Source organism: Emys orbicularis, chromosome 15 (assembly GCF_028017835.1).
Source record: "Emys orbicularis isolate rEmyOrb1 chromosome 15, rEmyOrb1.hap1, whole genome shotgun sequence".
Taxonomy (NCBI): Eukaryota; Metazoa; Chordata; order Testudines; family Emydidae; genus Emys; species Emys orbicularis.
This window is the reverse complement of record NC_088697.1, coordinates 10,626,901-10,650,180: the sequence shown is the minus strand read 5'-3', so window position 1 is coordinate 10,650,180 and position 23,280 is coordinate 10,626,901. Positions and strand designations below refer to the sequence as shown.

The following is a 23,280-nucleotide window of genomic DNA, read 5'->3' as shown; positions in this document are numbered from 1 at the left end:
GGGGGGAGCGGGGTCACTGGTGTGAACGCAGCTCGGAGCCTGCCCCAGGGGCGGGAACAACCAGGGGGCCGGTTCCCAGGGGCGGGGGGATCTGCCCCCCTCCCCTCACGCTTTGTTAATTACCCCCCGGGGCTGCAGCGCTCACGGGGGCTTGGACTGAGCATGCCCGGAATGGCTGGGATTCAAACCTGCTGCCCCCAGCGAGCGCCCGCCCTGAGCCCCCCTCCCCGCAGCCCAGCAGCACCCGCGCGCCAGGCCCCGCCCCCCAACCCGGGGGCAGCTCCCAGCTCCGCCTCCCTGCGCGCGGCGCGCTCGCTCCAACCGTCCTAACGGAACCGCCTCGCGCCGGGCCCGCGGGGGCGTCACTTCCGGCCTCTGCTGCCCGCCTCGCCCCCCGTTTTCTTCCCGGTGCGGAAGCTGGTAAGAGCCGGAGCCGGGTCAGTGCGGGCCGGGCAGAGAGCGAGGCCTGGCGGTGGGGTCCCCTGTGGGGCGGGAGGAGGGGCGGAGCCGGAGTCGCGGGGGGGGGTTCAGTGCGGGGGGCGGGGCGGAGCCGGAGTCGCGGGGGGGGGGGTCAGTGCGGGGGGAGGGGCGGAGCCGGAGTCGCGGGGGGGGGTCAGTGCGGGGGGAGAGGCGGAGCCGGAGTCGCGGGGGGGGGGGGTCAGTGCGGGGGGAGGGGCGGAGCCGGAGTCGCGGGGGGGGGGGTCAGGGGGGGGTATTTGAACTGTCTCGGGGCAGCAGGAAATCCCCGGTGGGTCGGGGAGAGTTAATTGGATCCAGTCCCTGTTTGTGCCATTTCTACACTCCCCCCCCCGGGTCACACACACCCCCGTTACCAACCCCGACCCACGGGGCCCTCCCGGTTCCTGCCCTGGGAGCAAATCCCGAGTCTGGGACCCGCTTTTCTCCGCCAGTCTCACAGGTTGGATCCAAACCTCGAATATCCCCCTTGTCTCCCAGTGTCTGTCCCGGACTGAACGTGCCCCGAGATCCCCCGTCGCTCTGATTATCAAATACCAACAATCCCAGATTGACCCCTCCCCCGATTCTCCAACCCGGGTCTCTAATCTGTGCCCATGTCGCCCCCTTTTTCTCTCCTCACTCATCAGATACTGATGGGAAACACACTCAGCTTTCACTTCATCTTCACCACTGACATCACCCCCCCCCATTTGTCACTTTTCCTCGAATTTACAAAACTAGATCCACATTCCTCACATTTCCGCCCTTTTCTCTTTCATTGCCGAACATGGACTTCAGATCTCAGGTTTGCCTCTTTCTATGTCATTATCAAACGGCAATTACAAATCCTGGACTTTACCAGGGTTAAATTGCACAAGGATCATCTTTCTCCCTCTCCTTTGAGAATCATTTGTCCCCCCCTTTATCTCTGTTAAAAGGTTTGCTGATGAAAGAGACCAGCCACATATTTAATACACGTCAAAGCCAGAGGCCTCCCCCTGTTTGGGGATCAGTGGGTCCCAAGTGGTAACAGGAGAGTTGGCTGGACCCTTTTCTCTGCTCCAGCTGGCACAGGATGAGGAGGTCTCTCTGAGGCTTTGTCTTCACTACCCGCCGATCCGGCGGGTAGCAATCGGTTTATCGGGGATCGACTTACCGCGTCTAGTGAAGACGCGGTAAAATCGATCCCTGATCGCTCTGCCGTCGACTCCGGAAATCCACCTCGGCAGGAGGCGGCAGCGGAGTCGGCGGCAGCGCGGCAGCGGTCGACTTTCCCGCGTCCTCACCGCTAGGTAAGCCGACCTAAAATACGCAACTTCAGCTACGGTATTCACGTAGCTGAAGTTGCGTATCTTAGGTCGGACCCCCGCTGCAGTGTAGACCTAGCCTGAGTGCAGTGTGGGTCCAGAAGTTTCCCAAACCCCATGACAAATGGTCTCTGTGAGGGGCTGCTTCCCGCAGTGCTAAGATGCAGCCACCTCTGGGGTGGATCTATGGTGGCCATTATTTGCTAGTGACAGGGCATGGACATGTCTTCGCTATTTTGGCCTTCCATTCTCCTCTTAAAGATGCACCCCCCAGGGCTCCCTCTGCCTGTGTGAGTGGCCAGCAGAGGCTGGTGATAACTTTCTATCCACTTATCAGACACTGAGAGGTGAAACCACCAGCAGATTTTTGCTTCTCTTCCCTCTGGAAAACTGCAGGAACTTCGGGTTCTGTGGGAAAATTCTTGCCCTGAGTCCTTGTCCTAGATCTGGGGGTGAGGGAGGTGGGAAGGGGGTTAGGAGTCCCACACAGTGATCTACTGAAGAGGATTCTGGCCTCATCCTTTCTGAACTGTGCTTCTGGTGTCATTGAGAGCAGTGTTAATCCGGAGTCACTGCAAGGAAAGACGAGGTGCCATGAACAATTGTCCCTCTCGGGAGGGGGTTTCATTAGCTGCTCTTACCACAGGGTTCTGCTTGTTGCTAAAAGAGGGAAGGCGGCTCAAACTCTCTGTCCTGGGTATTAGGATTCAGCTTCCTGGGTCAGAGGCTGCAGCCTCCATTGTGATCTGGGAGAAGAAAAGCCAGTTCCTGACTCCATATCCCCCCAGCTGGGGTGTGCACAGCTCGGGGGTCAGTGTCGGGGTAATGCCCCAAAGTGACTCCTTTGGTTCTGCTCTTTTCTGGGGGCTTAAAACTGTGTGGGCTTTGCCTGGCAGGAGGGGCCAGGTCTACACTGTAAAAGAGGTCAAGCATGTTCCCAGCATGGCAGAATCTGGGGTGTCTGTCTGCAGGGAAAGGGCCTGGGGGAGTCGTGATGTGAAATGAACTAAAGTCTGTTCTGAAACCTCCACAACTGCCCTTCTCGCCCTGCCAGGCTGCAGAATGACGCCCACATTTCGCTCCAGCTGATCCCAGCCTCCCATGGGACAGGGAAGGGAAATGGCTGCAGAGGTGCCAGTTCAGGTAGGGATTATTGGGGGGTTGCTGGTGGGTTCCTGCTGGAGGGAGAGGGGCAGCAAATACACAGGAGGTGGGAAGGTTTGTGCAGTCTGGTTTGGAGGTTGGAGCGGGGCAGGAAATACACAGGGTGGGGAAGGGAGGAGGCCAGGGGGTGGCAAACCTGCTGGGATCTGTTTAATGAGTGGCTTAGATTCCAGGAACAGACTGTGGTGGTGGTGTAATCGTCCTTCCCCCTTCTGGGTCGGAGGGAGGCCGCAGCACCTGCCTCGTCTCAGGGGAATTAGCAGAGTCCCGACCACCCTACCAGGCGAAACCCCTGTGAGTATCTGGGTTCTGATCCTCAGGCAGGAGCAGGGCCCCCCGGGAGTCTGTGGGCTCTTGGCCCTTAGGCGGGGCAGAGCAGACAACGCTTTAGGGGTCCAGGCCTCAGGCAGGGCGGGCACCATTGGTCCAAGGCCCCAACCCTAAGGCAGGGCGGAGCGGTGAACAGTCTAGCACCCTGGCTTTGGCAGGTGAACACTGGCCTACGGTGGGCAGGCTGCCACCCCAGCGGTGGGGGGCCCGGGGCCTACCCGACCCCACCAGTCCCAGCCCAGGGCCTAACAGTGGTGGAGTGATCTGCCGCTGGGTCAGCAGGGAGTCCAGCCGCAGTACGCTGACCGCGCTTCGGGCTGCCCCGGGCCACTTCCTCCCTCCCCTCCCCTCGGGGCGTACCTGGGTCAGCGGCGGGCCTGTCTGCCCGGGGTCGGTAGCCAGTGGCAGTCACGGCAGCTCCCCGGGTTCCTCCGGGAGCAGGGTGTCTCTTGGCTCCAGCAAAGCCGCAGCCTGGAGCTACCAGGATGCATCTGTCTCAGCTCCAGCTGAGTTGGGGGCTGGGCCTTTTATACCTCCTGTTCCCCCGATCCACTGCTGGGTCAGAGGGAGCCCCCTCCGCCCCACTGCAGTGTGGCCAGTTCTCTGGCTGCTGCTGGCTGGAGCGCTCCCTGGCTGCCGCTAGCTGGCCTGCCCTGCCCTGCCCTCCGGAGGGACGCGAGGCCCCACCACCCTCCCTGGGGTCTCCTGGCTGCCTGCTGCTTCGGAGCCTGCTGCTGTGGGCGAGGAGGAGTCACAGGGCGGCTGCAGGACACGGGGAGGGGGTTTGTTGCGGGACTGAGGGACTCTTCCATCTCTGCTCCTGTGCTGGTGAGAGCTACTGGTGTTGTGGGGAGGGGGCATGTAGCCCTCCCCCCCTCTCACCACCCCCACCTACCCTCTGGACCGGCTCTTTGCCCCTCGACACAGCTGCTTCCTTCACAGCCTTCCCCATCCCACTCGGACTGGCCCTCCCTTCCCCACCTGCTTGCCCACCAGCCTCCCTGCAGCAGTTTATCCCCCTTCCCCTTGCTGCCTGCCCCTTACTATCCATTTTCCTCCTCCCCCCCTCCGCCCCTCTTCCGCCTTGACCCCTTGGGAGTTTGTGTTCGTTTGCCTGCCCCGCCCCAGCCTGTCTTCAGTCTGCTCCCTTCCCCCCCACTGCTTCCCCCTCGCTCAGCCCCCGGCTGTGTACGCCACATTCCCTCCCTAAGCACTTGTGCCACTTTCCCTTTTTTACATTGCCCCCCCCTCCCTGTCCATTGTGCTCCCCCCCCATTGGTATTGTGGTCCCTCCCCTTTCCAGTGCAGCCGGAGGAGCAGGTACCCCCACCGTGCCCCGCCTCGATCGGCCTAACGAGCCCCCCCTCCATTGGCACCTTCCTGCCCTGCCCGCAGCCTAGTGGGGAAGAGTGGTTGGCTTTTCCCCTTCCCCCTCTCCCTCCATCTCCCCCCCCCCCCCCACCGGTGCTCCCTCCTGCCCCTTCCCAGAATGGCGGGGGAGAGTGTGGGTGGGGCCCCTCATGCTGACCCTGTGGCCCCCTCCTGCCAGCTCCCCCATCTCTCCCTGCTGCTAACCTCTCCACCACCACTGCCAGCCCCTCTGCAGTTGCCCCAGTAGGGGGCACCACCGGTGGACACGAGAAGAGACTCTGAGGCTGCCGTGGCCCCTTCCCCCTCCAGTTTCGGGGGAGCCCCCTCGGACAGTAAAAAGGGCCCAGGGAAGAAAAAGTGCAAGAGCCCCATTCGGAAGGTGAAACCCCCCCTGTAGTCGGGGCCGTCCCCCCCCCATCATCCACCACGGGACACCCCTTCTCCTGCTATTCCCTCCACCAGCTCTGGGGGTGTCCCTCCCTTGACCCCAGAGCATACGCCCAGGTGGCTGCAGCCCCTCCACACACCACTACTTCATCTGCCGCATCCAGTTCCATCCCTGGCGGCCGGGACCCCTTTCCCACTCTAAGCAGGGAGCCTGGCGTCCATTGCCTCCTGGTGCCGGCCTCTCCCCATGTGGAGACCTACGTGCGGGCGTTGGCGCGGGTGGTGGGGCCCACGGCCGCGGTGGCGACCTCCAAGATGTACAGGAAGGTTGTTGTCTTCCTGGCGTCGGAGGCCACTGCCTGGGAGGCGGTGGGGAAGGGCCTGGCGGTGGGGGGCGTATATGTTCCCACTGAGCCCCTGGAAGACCTGGGCGTGCGGGTAGATTTTACCTCCGTCCCGCCCTTCCTGCCCCATGCTGCCCTACTGCCCTTCCTCTCCACCCGGGGGAAACCCCTTTCTGTCATCAGCCCTCTCCCCCGGGGCTGGAAGGACCCCGCCCTCTGTCACGTCCTGTCCTTCCGCCGGCAGCTCCAGAGCCACGCTAGAGGGGTCCTTTCTGGTGTCCCACCATGGGGCCCATTACAGGGTGCTCTGCTCTTCGGGGGAGGCCTGGTGTTACCTCTGCCATGTCCAGAGGGACTGCCCCCGGCACGGAGGGATGCCTGGGACTGCCGAGACCCGGGAGGGTGCCGGCCCTGTCATCGCCGGCAACCCTGGTGGCCCAGCTCCTATAGTCGCCTCTCCTCCTTCTGTCATTGCTCCCACTCGGGCCCCGGGGGTAACCACCCGTCGTGCCCAGACGAGTGGGTGGGCCCCACCTCCGTTGGACGCAGTGCAGTGGGGCCCATGGAGGAGAGGACAGCAGGGCTGCTGCCGAGCATGGGAGAGGGCCCACCACGGGGGAGGTATCCCTCCCCCCCGGCTCCATCCTGTTGTTCAGCCCTCTGCCTCCACCTTGGAGGGCTGGGAGCTCAGACAGGGGAATGCGTCAAACGCAAGGCCCGGGCTCACCACCTGCCTTGACACGGAGGGGGAGGGGAGCCGCTACTGCCAAGCCGTCTGTCCCACCCCCTCATAGGGTCCAGCAGGTGGAGCCAGCTGAGGATGCCGTGGGGAACGGCACCCCCTCCTCCCTGGGGGGCCTCGGATGGAGCCCCTCCTGCCCCCTCGTCATCTGTGCCCCCCTCGGTTGCTGGCGGGGAGGAGTCTGGGGCAGCGGGGGAAGATTTTCGCTCCAGTTTTCAGGAGATGGAGGCCCTGGGTGTGACCCCGGTCACTCAGCGGGAGGACGCCCCCTTGCCAGAGGCCTCGATGTGGGGGAGGATTAGTCACGCTGCCTCCTCCTCTCCCTCCCCTACCCCAGGCTGCTGCCACCACTCTCGGCCCTGGGGTGTTTCTGGGCTCATCCATCTGCCCAGCCACAGACGGCACCAAGCCACGCCCCTTGTGTGGATGGACGGTGCCGGGCGAGCGGGCCCCGAGCCCTTGGGTGCACCCCCCCGAGGCGAAGTGCTGCCTTTCCTCCCAGCGGGGGCCAATTGCAGATGCCATCCTGCCCGACACCGTGGTTACGGGTGCTGAGCTTGCGGTGCCCAGGCCCGGCATTGTTGAGGGCCCCCTTCCTCTCCCTGTACCCTCGGCCCCTGAACCCCGTCGAGAGGTGCTGCCCGCTGGGGACACTGACCCCGTCTCTGCCTCTGATCCTGATCCTGTTCCCACTCCTGGCTCTGTCGCATTCTCTGTCTCTCTCCCCTCCACCTCCCATAGTGCTGCCGCCCCCAGGGTTGTCTCATTCCCCCTTCCCTTGGACGACCCTCGGGGGGCAGTTTTTGTGTCTCCCCCTCTCTGAGCGGCTGCAGAGGTGGCGTAACTGCTCTGTGTCTTTCCCTACGGGGGAGGACACTGATGCTCAACCCGCTGGTCCTGTCCATGCTCTGAGCCCAGCCCCTTGTATCCTGGCCCAGCTCCAGAGGTGAGCTCTGGAGTTCGTCTGGCCAGGATAGCACTGGGTCTCGCTGCACAGACGCGTGGGGTTCAGAGGTGGAAACGCCCTAATTTGTGGAACAGGAAACAACCCACCTAGCTGGGGTTAGGAAAAAGAACCACACTCCGAGTGCTGGAGCCTGACCTGACTAACCACTGGCTACTGAGAGATGAAGGGGGCACCCACGCGTGAGGCATAGGGGACATGTCTCTCCTCTCATATCCAACTCCTCACAACAAGGAGCGTGTTGGGCTTCCTTCCCCGGAGCTCTCCCTGCACCCTGCTAGGGGCTCCACCTCCTGTGTCAGTCTGTGGCTAGTAGCTGTGTGATGGATCTGCTGGGAGAGACAAGGAGCTCTCTCTGTCCCCTCACCCTGGTGTTTCCTGGATGCTCTGAGTGGTGTGGAGGTGGGACTGTTGATGCCAAACCATCCAGAGCTTCCATTTGATGGGCTCCTCTCCCACACGAATAGTGGGGCTGTGACTGGGGCAGCAGGTACTGAGTGTTGGACTCTTGCTCTTTCAGGGGCCGGTGACCTTCGAGGAGGTGGCTGTGTATTTCACCAGAGAAGAGGGGGCTCTGCTGGACCCCCCTCCAAGAGCCCTCTACAGAGCCGTCATGCAGGAGAACTATGAGAATGTGACCTTGCTGGGTAAGGATTCCCATCCCCTTGGTTCTTAGAAGGGGAAGTGACTAATTAACGTTCACATCACCCCTGTAGTGTAACCATTACGCTGCCCTGATTCAGCATCACCCCACATGCCAGTGACACACAAACTAGCTCTCTGCCCTCCCCTGCTACACAACACTGCGGGAACAGAGCAGGAGCAGTTTGGCACACGGTCAAATACCTTCTGGTTTTACGGTGAAACTGGGGTTTGGATCACAACACTGAGCACTGAAATGGGGCAAACTCGGTCCCACGGGGTTCACCTGCACCTCTCTGCATACCACGGTCACAGCTCTGCCAGGCTGCTCCAACTGCTCTCTCCACCATCCGATTACAGCTACAGCTGACCCAGTGCACACAGCTGCAGGGCGTTCAGATAAATGCTGGTCTTCCAGTGTGTGAAACACAACACAAACAATGGCACGTTCTTAGTCCTTCCTTGTATCTGTTATGGATTCATAGAATTTTAAGCTCAGAAGGGATGACTTGGTCGTCTAGGCTGATCTCCTGTATCACAGACTGTAGAATTTCTTTCAGTTACTGCTGTACTGAGCTGGACACCTTGTGTTTGACTAAATCATTTTCAGAAAGGCATCCAGCCTTGATGTGAAGTCCTGAACAGATGGTGAATACCCCAGGGCCTGGGGTAGGTTATTAATCTTTGCACCACCCTTAGAAAACCATTCCCAGTGGCTCTTACCAGCTGCAGGGATGGGAGCAGAGTTAAGGTGGCAATGCAGAGAAGACGTGTATATTTACTGTTCATTTTCTGCTTTGCAGAGATTTGTTTAGCCACCGACCATACGGTGAAAAGCAGGAGACAGCACCGGGCAACCTTAGCTCTGCAGTAAAGTAGTTTATGGGCATTTAGTTTGTTTCATCTTTTGTAGTGGATGTTTTGCCACTATGACTGTGTCCACACTCATCCTTTTGCCAGTATAGCTGTGGGGGGGAGGGTGTCACGGAGTAAGGGGGGACTCAGGGCCCTGCACCCCCGGCTTCCTGCGATTCACCACGACTCTCAGCCAGCCAGTAAAGCAGAAGGTTTATTTAGACGACGGGAATACAGTCCGAGACAGGTCTTGCAGGCACAGACAACAGGATACCCCTCAGTTAGGTCCATCTTGGGGTCCTTGGGCACCCCAAGCCCCCTCCAGAGGTCAGAGCCCTCCCTGCCTCCAGCCTCCTCACCAGCTAGCTTCCCCGAGTCTGCCTTCAGCGACCCCTCCCACCGCCTTTGTTCAGTTTCCCGGGCAAAGGTGTCACCTCGCCCCAGCCCCCTCCTGGGTTCTCATGTTACAGGCTCAGGTATTTCCCTTCAGTCATTCTCCCATCCCCCAATGGAGACCATCCTAGCCACACTCCCCTGTCAGCACTTACAGATCACAGTAAGAACAGTCCCAGTTCGTCACAGAGGGGAGGTGTGATTTTTCACAGCCCTAAGCAACAGAGCTGTCTTGGCAGAACTGTAAAGAGCAGACCATGCCAGAGTCTGCATGTGGATTTTACAGCACTTCAAAATATTCTCAACAGGGAAGCAATAGACACATTCAAACCGCTGAGCCCTCTGAGAGTCTCCCTGGAGAGTCCAGCCCCTGTTCCATTGGACGCTCTCAGATTCACAGATATTCCAGCCTACCAGTTACACCTCCCATCACCGATCCACTTAGCACAGCACCTATGCGATGTCTACACTAGCACTTTTGTCGTAACACTTTTTGTCAGTCAAGGGTATGAAAAAACACACCCCTGACCAACATAAGTTTCACCCACAAAAGCACTGGAGGTTGTTTGTAACTCTGAAATGTTCATAACTCTGAACAAATCGTTATGGTTCTTCTTTCAAATGTTTACAACCGAACATTGACTTAATACAGCTTTGAAACTTTATTATGCAGAAGAAAAATGCTGCTTTTAACCATCTTAATTTAAATGAAACTAGCACAGAAACACTTTCCTTTTTGTGTCAAATCTTTTTTTAAAACTTCCCCTTTATTTTTTTAGTAATTTACATTTAACACAGTACAGTACTGTATTTGTTTGGGGGGTTTTTTTGGGTGGGGGGGTCTTTGCTGCTGCCTGATTGAGTTTTTCCCATTCCAAATGACATGTATGGTTGACCGGTCAGTTCATAACTCTGGTGTTTGTAACGCTGAGGTTGTAGTGTGTTTAAAAGGTGTCATGGAAGGCTATGGCTGCACTACGGATGATCTAAACCAACAGGAGAGAGTTCTCCCATTGACTTAATTACTCCAGGCCCCAGGAGCAGCAGTAGCTCTGTTGGCAGGAGAAGCTTTCCCACTGACACAGCGCCGGCCACACCGACACGTCACTGTAACTTACGTCGCTCAGGAAGGTGGCGTCCTCACACCCCAGAGTAACATAATTTATGCTGACATAATCTGTAGTGTGTATCTAGCCTAAGATAGCAATTAGAGCTGTCAAGCGATTAAAAAAATTAATCACAATTAATCAGACTGTTAAAAATAATACTTAAATAAATGGTATTCTATTTTTGGATGTTTTCTATGTTTTCAAAGATATTGATTTCTATTACAACACAGAATACAAAGTGTACAGTGCTCACTTTATATTTATTTCTGATTACAAATATTTGCACTGTAAAAAACAAAAGAAATAGTATTTTTCAAGTACTGTAGTACAATTTGTCATGGAAGTTGAACATACAAATGTAGAGTTACGCATAAAAAATAACTGCATTCAAAAATAAAACAATGTAAAACGTTAGAGCCTACAAGTCCACTCAGTTCTATTTCTTGTTCAGCCACTCGCTCAGACAAACAAGTTTGTTTATATTTGCAAGAGATAATGCTGCCCGCTTCTTGTTCACAATGTCACCTGAAAGTGAGAATCGGCATTTGCATGGCACTGTGGTAGCCGGCGTTGCAAGGTATTTACATGCCAGATGCGCTAAAGATTCATATGTCCCTTCATGCTTCAACCACCATTCCAGAGGACATGCGTACATGGCTGATGATGGGTTCTGCTCGATAACAATCCAAAGCAGTGCAGACTGATGCATGTTCATTTTCATTATCTGAGTCAGATGCCACCAGCAGAAGGTTGATTTTCTTTTTTGGTGGTTCGGGTTCTGTAGTTTCCGCATCGGAGTGTTGCTCTTTTAAGACTTCTGAAAGCATGCTCCACACCTAGTCCCTCTCAAATTTTGGAAGGACTTCAGATTCTTAAATTTTGGGTCGAGTGCTGTAGCTACCTTTAGAAATCTCACATTGGTATCTTCTTTGCATTTTGTCAGATCTGCAGTAAAAGTGTTCTTAAAACGAACAACATGTGCTGGGTCATCATCCGAGACTGCTATAACATGAAATATATGGCAGAATGTGGATAAAACAGAGCCGGAGACATACAATTCTCTCCCAAAAAGCGACAGAGTCCTGTGGCACCTTATAGACTAACAGACGTATTGGAGCATAAGCTTTCGTCAGACGCATGACGAAGTGGGTATTCACCCACGAAAGCTTATGCTCCAATATTTCTGTTAGTCTGTAAGGTGCCACAGGACTCTTTGTCGCTTTTTACAGATCCAGACTAACACGGCTACCCCTCTGATACAATTCTCCCCCAAGGAATTCAGTCACAAATTTAATTAACGCATTTTTTTTTTCCATGAGCGTTGTCAGCATGGAAGCATGAAGGGGCACACACATGTTTAGCATATCTGGCACGTAAATATCTTGCAATGCCGGCTACAAAAGTCCCATGTGAACATCTATACTCACTTTCTGGAGACGTAAATAAGTGGACAGCATTATCTCCCGTAAATGTAAACAAACTTGTTTGTCTTAGCGATTAGCTGAACAAGAAATAGGACTGAGTGGACTTGTAGGCTCTAAAGTTTTGGTTTTGAGTGCAGTTATGTAACAAAAAAAAATCGACATTTGTAAATTGCACTGTTACAAGAGCGAGCTTGCATGACAGTATGAGGTGAATTGAAAAATACTGTTTCTTTTTATCATTTTTACAGTGCAAATATTAGTAATCAAAAATAATATAAACTGAGCAGTGTACACTTTATATTCTGTGTTGTAATAGAAATCAGTATATATGAAAATGTAGAAAAACATCCAAAAATGTTTAATAAATTTCAATTGTTATTCTGTTCTTTAACAGTGCGATTAAAACAGCGATTAATCGCAATTAACTTTTTTAATCACGATTAATTTTTTTGACTTTATCGCACAAGTTAACTGCGATTAATTGGCAGCCCTAATAGCAATAGAAACCTAATGACATTGTGTACATTGATATTATTGCATGGTGTTTGTATGGAGGACAAATTCAATATTACAGACGTTGCAAATGATGTTCTTAAAGCGTGTCTGCCAGCCAGGGTTGAAATTACCCCACCCTAGACAAAGGCAGGTGGTTCTGCTACCTTGAAGGTACTTTCCAGGTACATTAAGAGACAATGGGAATGCAGTTTGCATAAAAGAAACCATCAAACTAACAAGGGACAGAGGTAACCACTCAGCATCATGGTGGGGGAGGATATCGCAGGAACAGACCAAATTCCATTTTAACAAACACCAGCAGGGGAAGAAACCAACATTGAACTTCCTTCATCACTAGACTCCAGGCCTCCTTCCTCACAGCTTGAATGCCCTTTACTTTGGAGGGGAACCTTCAGAAAACTCCCTTTCAAAGGTTCACTGAACTACACAAAAGAGAGGCAGAGAACCCCAAGTTATTTTCCATTTAGGAAGACAACGGAACCAAGCCCTTTGGACTTTGGGGGAGATATTGAGTAAGGGGGTGGTCTGCCCTCCTGCTGGAAAGTAGTGTGGTAAGAATCTGCCTTGAGCCAAAACTGTAGTTTTGTTAAATCCTAGTCTCCAGAAAGCATTTTTCACTTTCACTTGCTTGTAACCATTTCTGACTTTCTTCTTTATACCTGAACTCACCTTAATGCCTTTGTTACTAAACTTGTTTTACTCTTAATCTAAACGAATCCGGTGCTGTCTTTGAATTCAAGTGCTAGCCAACTCCAGTTGAAGTGATAAGCTGGGCCATTTGTCTCTTTTGAGGAGAAAACAATCCTCATTATTCCTCTGAATGATCCAGGAAAAAGTAGCCATTGCAGAGCACATGGTTTGGGGAAAATTCAGCTGTTGCTGACTCTTGCCAAGTGTATTCAAGGCTGGTAGAATCCAGAATGTGCCTGGAGTGTAACAAGCAGGCTGCTGGTCCAGGGTTACTTATCACACAGACACTCAGTGTGTCCTTGAATGCTGGCTGGGAGCATCCAGACAAGGGAGCTCCTGCAGCAGAACATTGAAAGTCACCCAGGATTACAGACGACACAACTCCTCACGGGTCTGGATTGCCCCCAGGATGTGAAAATGGCCTAGGTTGGTAGTGAAACATCTCGAGAGTCCTGCTTCCCCAACCCCATCTGCAATAGCCACAATCTCTCTTCTCTGCAGGCGCCTTGGATCTTGGGCTCCATCATGCCTGACGTCACCTGGCCTGATGCTTATTTTTCACATTCTGCTTGTCCAGAGGAATTAGAGTCTGTTGCTCCTGAATTATAGCTTCTGATTTCCCAGCACTCTCCACCTCCAGGGATTTTCATACTCCCATTACACCTGATTCACTAGATTCCCTAATGCTGCAGTAGGTGCTTTCCTGACCTCGAATGTTGCGGAGATCCTGCATTCAGTGATCTCCCTCCCCTTTCTCTTCCTTGCTCCACTGAACCCCAGCAGCCCATGCTGACTGTTCCCAGCTTCCCCAGGACTCTCTCATTGTCTCTGGACCTCTCTCTCAGCAAGAAGCAGTGCCAGGGAGACTTGCCCTCTGTGTGGAGTCTTCACTTTCTGAGACAGTCATTTACCTTCTGTGTTTTAGGAGCCCTCTTTGATAATGTGTGTCTGTGACATTACCCAGGGTACACTCTGGACTGTTGAACAGCTGTCCCCCATCAGTTCTCCAACCTGGGATGCCTTTCCACACTGCTTTGCTGTGAGAACAGCCACTCCTGGGCAGCTAACACACGTTCTCCAGCATGTAACTCGCTCCCAGCGACACAGTATTGAGTGCTGCTACTCAGCCACTCGTGAATTACACCCCAGGGGAATACCGGCACATTCTCTAGTCCCAGATTTCCCCCCAGAAATGTGTCTTGCACTCTCCAGCACACTACTGAATAATACAAGGTCATACAAAGTCTGTCACTTCATCCGTGGGAAATGACAGGCACCAGGCTTGTTATCCCAAGCGGAGTGTCTCACACTGTAATCCAACAATAAAGTTGTTTTATTGTTTTATCTATTAACTACAGAAAGAAAAGATTTTAAGTGACTACAAGTAATGAGGCGTAAAAGGCAGAATTGCTTACAAAAGAAATAAAAGATGAAACACAAACTAACGTCTAACTTCACAAGCTAAAACAGATGCACAGCAAATATCTCTCTCTCCCCGTATGCTGTGACAGGCTGGGTTTCCTTTCAGCCAGGGGCCCCGCCTCCCGAAGTTCAGTTCTTCAGGAGGAGTTGATGTCATGAGCAGAGAGAAAAGGGGCAGGAGAGAGAGTATCAAGTGTTTTCCTCACCTCTTTTTATAATTCAGTCCTGTGTGCTAGAAACATCTTCAGTTTTCAGCTGAGTCATGGTGACAGGCTCCATGTGTTGTCGATGTGAGGTTCAAGTCCTCCCTGTGATGGAATGTAAATTTCTCGCTCACGCCTTCCCCCTGCTGGAGAATGGCCACTTAACCAGGTGTTAGCCGTGCTGTCTCGGAGGAACTGGTCTGCGGGTGTTCCCCAGAATGCTAACATTTTTTCTGTAACATCATGCAGTAAAATCTTATCTCTTTTGTGACGGGGTCAGGCCAGCCGGTTACAGGAGAGTGGTGGAAGGCAAGTATATTAGCTCCAGGATAAGCAGGATCCTTTTCCCCTGGTAACTGAACAGGGGTTACTCCAGGTGAATTAAGACACCTGGGGCCAATCAACTGGCCTGCCAGAACCTGTTGAGAGCCTCCCCTCCAGCCAGATAGGAGGGCACGATAGGAGCTGTGGGAGGCAGGCACGCTACTGGAGAGCTGGGCGGTACAGATGCTGACAAGCACCAGGAGGGAAACCCCTCAGGTACAAAGGCAAAGGGCAGGGCAAACAGCCCTTCCGGGTCCTGGAGGTTTGAGGGACGAGAACCCACCAGAGGGAAGAGACTGAACTGGGTATCTGGCCTGTCCCCACCATGCCCGGAGGGGCTACCAGAGATTAAGAGGCTTCCCTCCCCCTTCCCCGTCAAGAAGGCCGTGAGGAACCCTGCTCAGGCAAGGCGTGGACAGTAAACCCAAGGGCGTGGGTGTAACAATGCCGTCTTTGGCGGGACACTACTGAGAGTATCAATTCAGGACAAATTGCTTAGAGCAGGGCAGTTGCAGCCCAAGACTGGGGGTCTAAGGCACACCAAACCACCCAAACAGAGGACTTCGGTTTTACCCCACGGGCTAACCAGAAGTCATACAAGCAATTCCCTTAGATACTCCTGTTCCCTTGTATACCCACCAGCGCCACTCCTTATGGGGGTTATGAAAACCAATACCCCAGTAAAAGAAAAAAGGTTCTCCCGAGCCCTAAGGACCAAGCCCCGCCCCAGGTCAATATACCAGTCAGATCTTGCCCACAAATCACGCTGTTGCCAATCCTTTAGAATCTAAAATCTAAAGGTTTATTCATAAAAAGGAAGAAATATAGATGAGTTAAAATTGGTTAAATGGAATCAAATACATACAATTGCAAAGTTCTTAGTTCAGGCTTGTTTCAGGCTTGATGGGATTACTGCTGATTTAAACCAATCAAGTCTCTGGAGTACAAACATCCCAGCTTGGATGGGTCATTCAGTCCTATGTTCAGAGCTTCAGTTTCAAACACAGTTCCTCCAGAGGTCAGGATTGAAGACAAAATGGAGGGGTTTCCAGAGCCTTTTATATCCTCTGCCATGTGGAAGGACCCCTTTGTTCTTACTGTGGAAAATCACAGCAGCAGTTTGGGGTCACATGGGCAAGTCACATGTCCATGCATGACTCAGTTTGCAGGCAGCAGCCATTGCTCACATGCTACTTTGAACGTTCCCAGGAAGGCTCCTCAGATGTAGATTGGAGTCTCCCAAGGTCCACTGTCCGTTAAGTGTTTCTTGATTGGGCACTTAATCTGAAGAATTCTTTCTCAAGAAGCTGACCAAAAGCTTCACTAATGCTACTTAGAATCAAACACATTGAGATACAAGTACATAGCCAATATTTATAACTTCAAATACAAAAACAATACACCTACAGGCAGCACAATCATAACCAGCAAATTATAACCTTTCATAGACACCTTACTTGACCTCCTTTGTACAAGATTTGGTGCAATTATAGGAGCTTGGTTGCAACAGTAATCTATACGGTCACAGTTCCTGTCAATAACGTCACAGTGGGGAAATCCTGAGGGGAAGAGGAATACCCCACCCCGCCACTAAGAGGAATCATGGAAACCACTGAGGCGGAGAAGGAGCTCTGTCACACTTTATATACGCAGTGTTTCTATTTTAACACACAGTTTAACAAGACAATGATGTTCAGCATATTATGAGTTTCCAAATGATACCCGACAAGGCATACTTTGTACAAAATATATCATAATTTTGCAGAAGAGTGAATACAGGGTTACAGACTGTCACAGTGTCTGTCTGTGTGTGTTCCTAGCAGATATGTGTGTATTTCAATCCCTCTTAAGCATAGTGTTCTGCATCTTTGAGGACCTGAGGAGCTGGCCCTGGGATTTCACTGGTTTACTAAGGACTGGGTTTTAAATTAATAATTATTTTTAATTACAAAGTCATATAAATTCACCTGATCTCCTTGTTTTCTTTCATCTGAACAGGGTTTCCAGTTTCCAAACCTGATGTCATCTCCCAGCTGGAACAAGGGGAAGAGCCGTGGGTCCCAGACCTCCAGGATTCAGAGGAAAAAGAGATCCTGAGAGCTCCCTGCACAGGTGAGGAACATTTAACCAACTCAGAATCTGTAAGTGCCTGAGCGAAAAATCTGGAGTACCCCACAAAGAGCTTGAGAGCTCTCAATTCAGGATTGTCCCCAGCAGGTGTCGTATCATCCGGGCAGATACAGCTCAGGGCTTCCTACAGATCCTAACTGACACCTGGCAGTAGCTTCCTCCCTTCTGTCTGAGAATTTGGATGGGATGTGAAGGCAGAATTTGGGGGAAGAGTTAGGGGAATTGAGTTCCTGTTTTTTGACATCTCTCCAGCACTTATTTTGGTTTGGTCTTCCCTTGTCCAGCCCAGTTTCAGGTTTCTCTCTCTGTCCCAGCAGGTGATGCGATGGTGAGTGAGAATGAGAAGCAGAAGTCCCAGCAGGAAGATCCTGAGCAAGTGGAATCACACGGAGCATTATCGCAAAGATCCAAAGAGAAAGTGCCCACGATTCATGAGCAGGGAAAAGTCTGTGAGATTCAGCGCAGTTCAGAGAGTGAGCAAGGAAACCAACCAGGGGAGAAAATGGGAAAATTAATTTACTCTTGGGGAACTCACAAGGACCTCAAAGAAACCACAGCCCAGCAGAAAATCCTCAGAGGAAAGAGAAAATATACATGCAGTGAGTGTGGGGCAAACTTCAGTGACTGCTCTGCCCTTATTGCACATCAGAGAATCCACACAGGAGAGAAACTCTATGAATGCTGTGAGTGCGGGAAAACCTTCAATCGCATCTCACACCTCACTCGACATGAGATAATCCACACAGGAGAGAAACCCTATGAATGCCATGAGTGCGGGAAAACCTTCACTCTCAGCTCATATCTTACTACACATGAGCGAATGCACAGGGGGGAGAGGCCCTTTCAGTGCTCTCAGTGTGGGAAAAGCTTCACCAGGAGCTCATCCCTTATTAGACATGAGAGAATGCACACGGGAGAGAGACCCTATAAATGCTGTGAGTGCGGGAAAACCTTCACTTCCAGCTCAAACCTTATTCAACATCAGACAATCCACACAGGGGAGAGGCCCTATGAATGTGGTGAGTGCGGAAAAGCCTTCAATTGCAGCTCCGAGCTCACTAGACATGAGAGAATCCACAGAGGAGAGAGACCCCATGAATGCAGTGAGTGTGGGAAAAGCTTCACTCTCAGGTCAGATCTTACTACCCATGAGAGAATCCACACAGGGGAGAGGCCTTTTCAATGCTTTCAATGTGGGAAAACCTTCACTAGGAGCTCAGACCTTACTAGACATGAGAGAATCCACACGGGAGAGAGACCCTATGAATGCTGTGAGTGCGGAAAAAGCTTCATTGCCAGCTCAAAACTTACTCAACATCAGCGAATCCACACAGGGGAAAGTCCCTATACATGCGGTGAGTGCGGGAAAGCCTTCAGTTGCAGTTCAAAGCTCACTAGACATGAGAGAATGCACAGGGGGGAGAGACCTTATGAATGCAGTGAGTGCGGGAAAACCTTCACGCACAGCTCAGATCTTACTACCCATGAAAGAATCCACACAGGGGAGAGGCCCTTTCAGTGCTCCCAGTGTGGGAAAAGCTTCACTAGGAGTTCAGACGTCACTAGACATGAGAGAATCCACACGGGAGAGAGACCCTATGAATGCTGTGAGTGCGGGAAAAGCTTCATTTCCACCTCAAACCTTATTAAACATCAGCGAATCCACACTGGGGAGCGCCCCTTTAAATGCGGTGAGTGCGGGAAAGCCTTCAATTGCGGCTCACAGCTCACTAGACATGAGAGAATCCACACGGGAGAGACACCCTATGAATGCTGAGAGTGCGGGAAAACCTTCACTCTCAGCTCAGATCTTACTAGATATTGGAGAATCCACACGAGAGAGAGATCCTATGAATGTTGTGAGTGCGGGAAAACCTTCAGTCAGGCTCATACCTCAGTACTAGGGCTGTCCATTAATCACAGATAACTCACACGATTAACTCAAAAAATTAATCACGATTTAAAAAATTAATCGTGATTATTCACAGTTTTAATCGCACTGTTAAACAATAGAATACCAATTGACATTTATTAAATATTTGTGGATGTCTTTCTATATTTTCAAATATATTGATTTCAACTACAACACAGAATACAAAGTGTACAGTGCTCAGTTTATATTATTTTTCTTATAGATATCTGCACTGTAAAAATGATAAAACAGTATTTTTCAGTTCATCTAATACAAGTAATGTAGTGCCATCACTATCGTGAAAGTGCAATTTACAAATGTAGATTTTTTTTGTTATATATCAGCACTCAAAAACAAAACAGTGTAAAACTTTACAGCCTACAACTCCACTCAGTCCTACTTCTTGTTCAGCCAATCGCTAAGACAAACAAGTTTGTTTACATTTACAGGCGATAATGCTGTTCGCTTCTTTTTTGCAGTGTCAACTGAATGTGAGAACAGGTGTTCATATGGCACTTTTGTAGCCGGCATTGCAAGGTATTTACATGCCAGATACGCTAAACATTTGTGTGCCCTTTCACACTTCGACCACCATTCCAGAGGACATGCTTCCATGCTGCTGATGCTCGTTAAAAAAAACGCGTCACAAATTTAATTAGTGCATTTTTTTTTAACGAGCGTCATCAGCATGGAAGCATGTCCTCTGGAATGACACTATGGGGTCATGACACTGGTCACATTACACTATGGGGTCATGTGACCAGATCACCTGGTACTGGACTCCATCTTGGAATAACAATGTTTTTCCACTGAAAGACGTGGGCACCAAGCTTGGAGGCAAATGATTCCCACCATATGCAAAAGATATTTAAGGCAGGAGAATGACATCATCCGGGTTCTTCACTGACTCCCTATCGCAAAGAGACTCTCGGAAATACCTAAGGAACAAAGACTGAACTGGGGGAGAAGTGCTGGATGCAGGCTAGAGGGGTTTCTAGCCTGTGAAAGGAATACCTGGGGTTTTTAAGCTGCAAGCCAGGGGAGCTGGCCCCTTAAGAATCTCTGCAACCAGCTTAAATCATCATCTAGGGTGAGAATTTGCTATTCATAGCCAATCTCTTTAGTATATTAAGTTTAAATTGTGTTTTTATTTGCTAGATCATCTGCTTTGATCCATTTGCTATCTCTTATACTGTGGAAGAAAAACGCGTTTTCTTCCACACCACTTAAAATCTATCTTCTGTAGTTAATAAACTTGTTTTTGTTTGTCTAAAACCAGTGCATGGAAGTCATAACTTGGGGCAGAAAGCTGTTGTATATTCCCTTTCCGCATTGAGGGAGGAGGCGAATTTCATGAGCTTACACTGTACAGTTCTCTGTGCAGCGCAAGGCGGTATAATTTTGGGTTTACCCTCCAGGGGGTGGTGCCTTAGGAAATGGGAGGTGCCTTAGCTGTGCCTTCCCAGGCAGGGACCGGTTAAAGAACCCGTGTGTACGTAGCTGCAGCTGGGTGTGTCCCTACCTGTATGTGCGCTGGTGGAAGTGCATTGTGAAGCCTGGAGGGGTTGGCAGCTTCTCACAGCAGTACAGTGTGAGTGGAAACCCAGGCTGGTGGGCCAGGGGGTCTCAGTGGTGACCCAGTTCCAGGCGGCACCCCAGGGGGAACCATCACAGTGGTGCAATTGAGCAGGATCATATGCTCAGCGTGTTGCTCTGAGATGGGGTTTCCAAACTTTATGAGACAAGGGCCATATTAGATTTTTGAAGGGGCTTCGCGGGCCGAAGCAACTGTGAAAGAAATTAAATGTATGCAAATATATGCAAAATCATTTAAAAAAACAACACTACTGTGTCAGTGTTGCATTAAATTCTAAATCAGGTATAAAAGTTAATCGATGCAGGTACTGTGAAATCACACAAAATATTTGTCAATACATTAAAAATCATTTCACTTTTTTTTATTTTTATTTTTTTAAAAAACTCACACATTTGTCTCATACAAATACTGTTTGGTTCTATTAGTGCTGTAGTTAAAATTTAACCATTATGAAATTGTTAATTTCCATCTTCTTTACTCCATTTATTTGAGATGTAATTAAGCATCTGGCTTCTATTTTTACTCTAAGGCAGGGGTCCGTGCCTGCTCGGCTGCAGCAATGACTCTCCCCTAAGTTGGCTCCCCTTTTGGGGGGACACTGGCTCCCGGGGGCACTCACCCCTCCACACAGCTCAGCTGAGCTACCCCCCCCCCTGCGCGAGCCGGCAGCCTCTCCCCCTGCCTGCCTGGCGTGCCTACTCAGCTGTTCGCTTCTCCCCTGTTGGTTGGAGGGCCGGACAAATGGAAGCCCTGGGCTGGATTCGGCCCGTGGGCCGTAGTTTGGACACCCCTGCTCTGAGACACTGGTGGTGATTTTATGTGAGTTTTAAATGTAGTGGCTGAAGATCAGTCAAAGAAGTTACCAGTTATTTTCTGTTCGCTTATTTCGGGCAAGGGAAGTCGGGAGAGAAAAACAGGAAAATGCATGAAAGTGAAACTAGTAAGAAGCTGGAGCTGTGCAGATTGCAGGCAGAAGAGAAGGGAAAAGAACACAGAAGACATATGGCATTACAGCGACGGCAGATTGAAGCAGAGAATGCCAGACAAGAAGCTGCGCACCAAAGGGTCCTGGAACTCCAAGGTAAAGAAATGGAGGGGAAGGAACAAGAAAGGAAACACAAACTAGACTTGATATAGAGGTGGAACAAGAACCCCCCCTCCCGCCTCCCGCTTCAGGGAGTCCCACCTCCAAAAATCAGTGCTGAGTGAATCAGGTTTGAAAGGATCAGAGGAGACTGTGATGGGAGAATCTCTTGTTCTAATTCTGAGTCATCAGATGTAACCGGCTCTGGAATTTCACTTGACACTTTCTTTTTCATGTAGTCTACCTCCCTGCAATGTGGGTTTCTCTCTTTCCCGAAGGCTGTTTGGTCACCCAATTGGAGATCTGTTTATTTTGGACAGGCTGGAGCTCAGATTTATTGGAGACTTTGAGACAAAGACTTTGAGACTGGAGTACTGTGTCCAGTTTTGGCCCCCACACTACAAGAAGGATGTGGAAAAATTGGAAAGAGTCCAGCGGAGGGCAACAAAAATGATTAGGGGTCTGGAGCACATGACTTACGAGGAGAGGCTGAGGGAACTGGGATTGTTTAGTCTGCAGAAGAGAAAAATGAGGGGGGATTTGATAGCTGCTTTCAACTACCTGAGGGGGGGTTCCAAAGAGGACGGAGCTCGGCTGTTCTCAGTGGTGGCAGATGACAGAATAAGGAGTAATGGTCTCAAGTTGCAGTGGGGGAGGTCTAGGTTGGATATTAGGAAACACTATTTCACTAGGAGGGTGGTGAAGCACTGGAATGCGTTACCTAGGGAGGTGGTGGAGTCTCCTTCCTTGGAGGTTTTTAAGGCCCAGCTTGACAAAGCCCTGGCTGGGATGATTTAGTTGGGAATTGGTCCTGCTTTGAGCAGGGGGTTGGACTGGATGACCTCCTGAGGTCCCTTCCAACCCTGATATTCTATGATTCTATGAAATGACCATTTGCTAGTCATTACTTCTCACTTTACCTTTGCTTTTTCCCCACCCCTCCATGATGACGTGGAGAAAGTTCATGTGCAGTTCTGTCAACAGGAGAGAACTCTCCAATTTACTGGACATGCTAACAAAAAAGCAGCAGTGATTTCCAATCTCCACTCGGAAATGGTGAACAACAGCAGACCCAAACTGTGCAACTAACTGAAGCAACTGCAGATGATCACAGTGGAGTTCAGTTGTTTAAGTCCCTGGTTCTCAAACTTCATTGCACCGTGATGGCCTTCTGACAACAAAAATTACTACATGACCCCCTCCGCGGAAGCCGAAGTCAGAGGGCGTCAGCCCCAGGCAGCAGGGCAGTAGCCTGAGCTCCGCCCTGCAGGGGAGATGAAGCTGCAATCCGAGTCCTCCCGGGGGGGCTGAAGCCCTCAAGCTTTGGCTTCAACCCCAGGCAGCAGGGTTTGGGCTTCAGTCCAGGGTCTAACGCCGGCCCTGGCGATCCCCTTAAAATGGGTTGAGAACTGCTGATTTAGTCAATATTGTCTCATGATCTGGGGAGAGAATTCCACAGTAAGTGACTTGGAACTAGGCAAAATGCCCCTGTATTTGGTTCCCAGAGCATTTGTAACCCAAGCCCTAGAGAAGGTGTCTCCTAGCTAATCCTATGTTATGGGAAATGCTGCCCTTCACAATGCAGATGTGGAGGAAATAGAAGTGGGGTTTTGTTGTTGTTGTTGAATTTACCCTTTGTAGGTGCTACGAATGGGTATAAAATGAAATCAGTGTGGAAAATGAAATTGCTGCAGAAAAATAGCTACTTTTGACTAGAAACTCCACCTCTGGTAACTTACAGAGATTTCAGGTCCAGGCCTGTATCTAGTTCCTAGCCTAGACCCGTGCCACCAAGTGAAAGGAAAACTGGGCATGTTTGGGGAAGCCGTTCCGCACTAGCATGGCTGAGATTTTGAGTGGTTTGGGAAAGAGTTTTACTTCAGAGAAGTGTACATTTACTCTACTCTAAGC

At 51.2% G+C, this 23,280-nt stretch overlaps 1 pseudogene; it reads left to right on the top strand.

Annotated features, from left to right (window-relative positions):
* Nucleotides 1–332: 332 nt before the first annotated feature.
* Nucleotides 333–19,952, top strand: LOC135889367 (zinc finger protein 345-like; annotated as a pseudogene).
* The last annotated feature ends 3,328 nt before the right edge of the window (nt 19,953–23,280 follow it).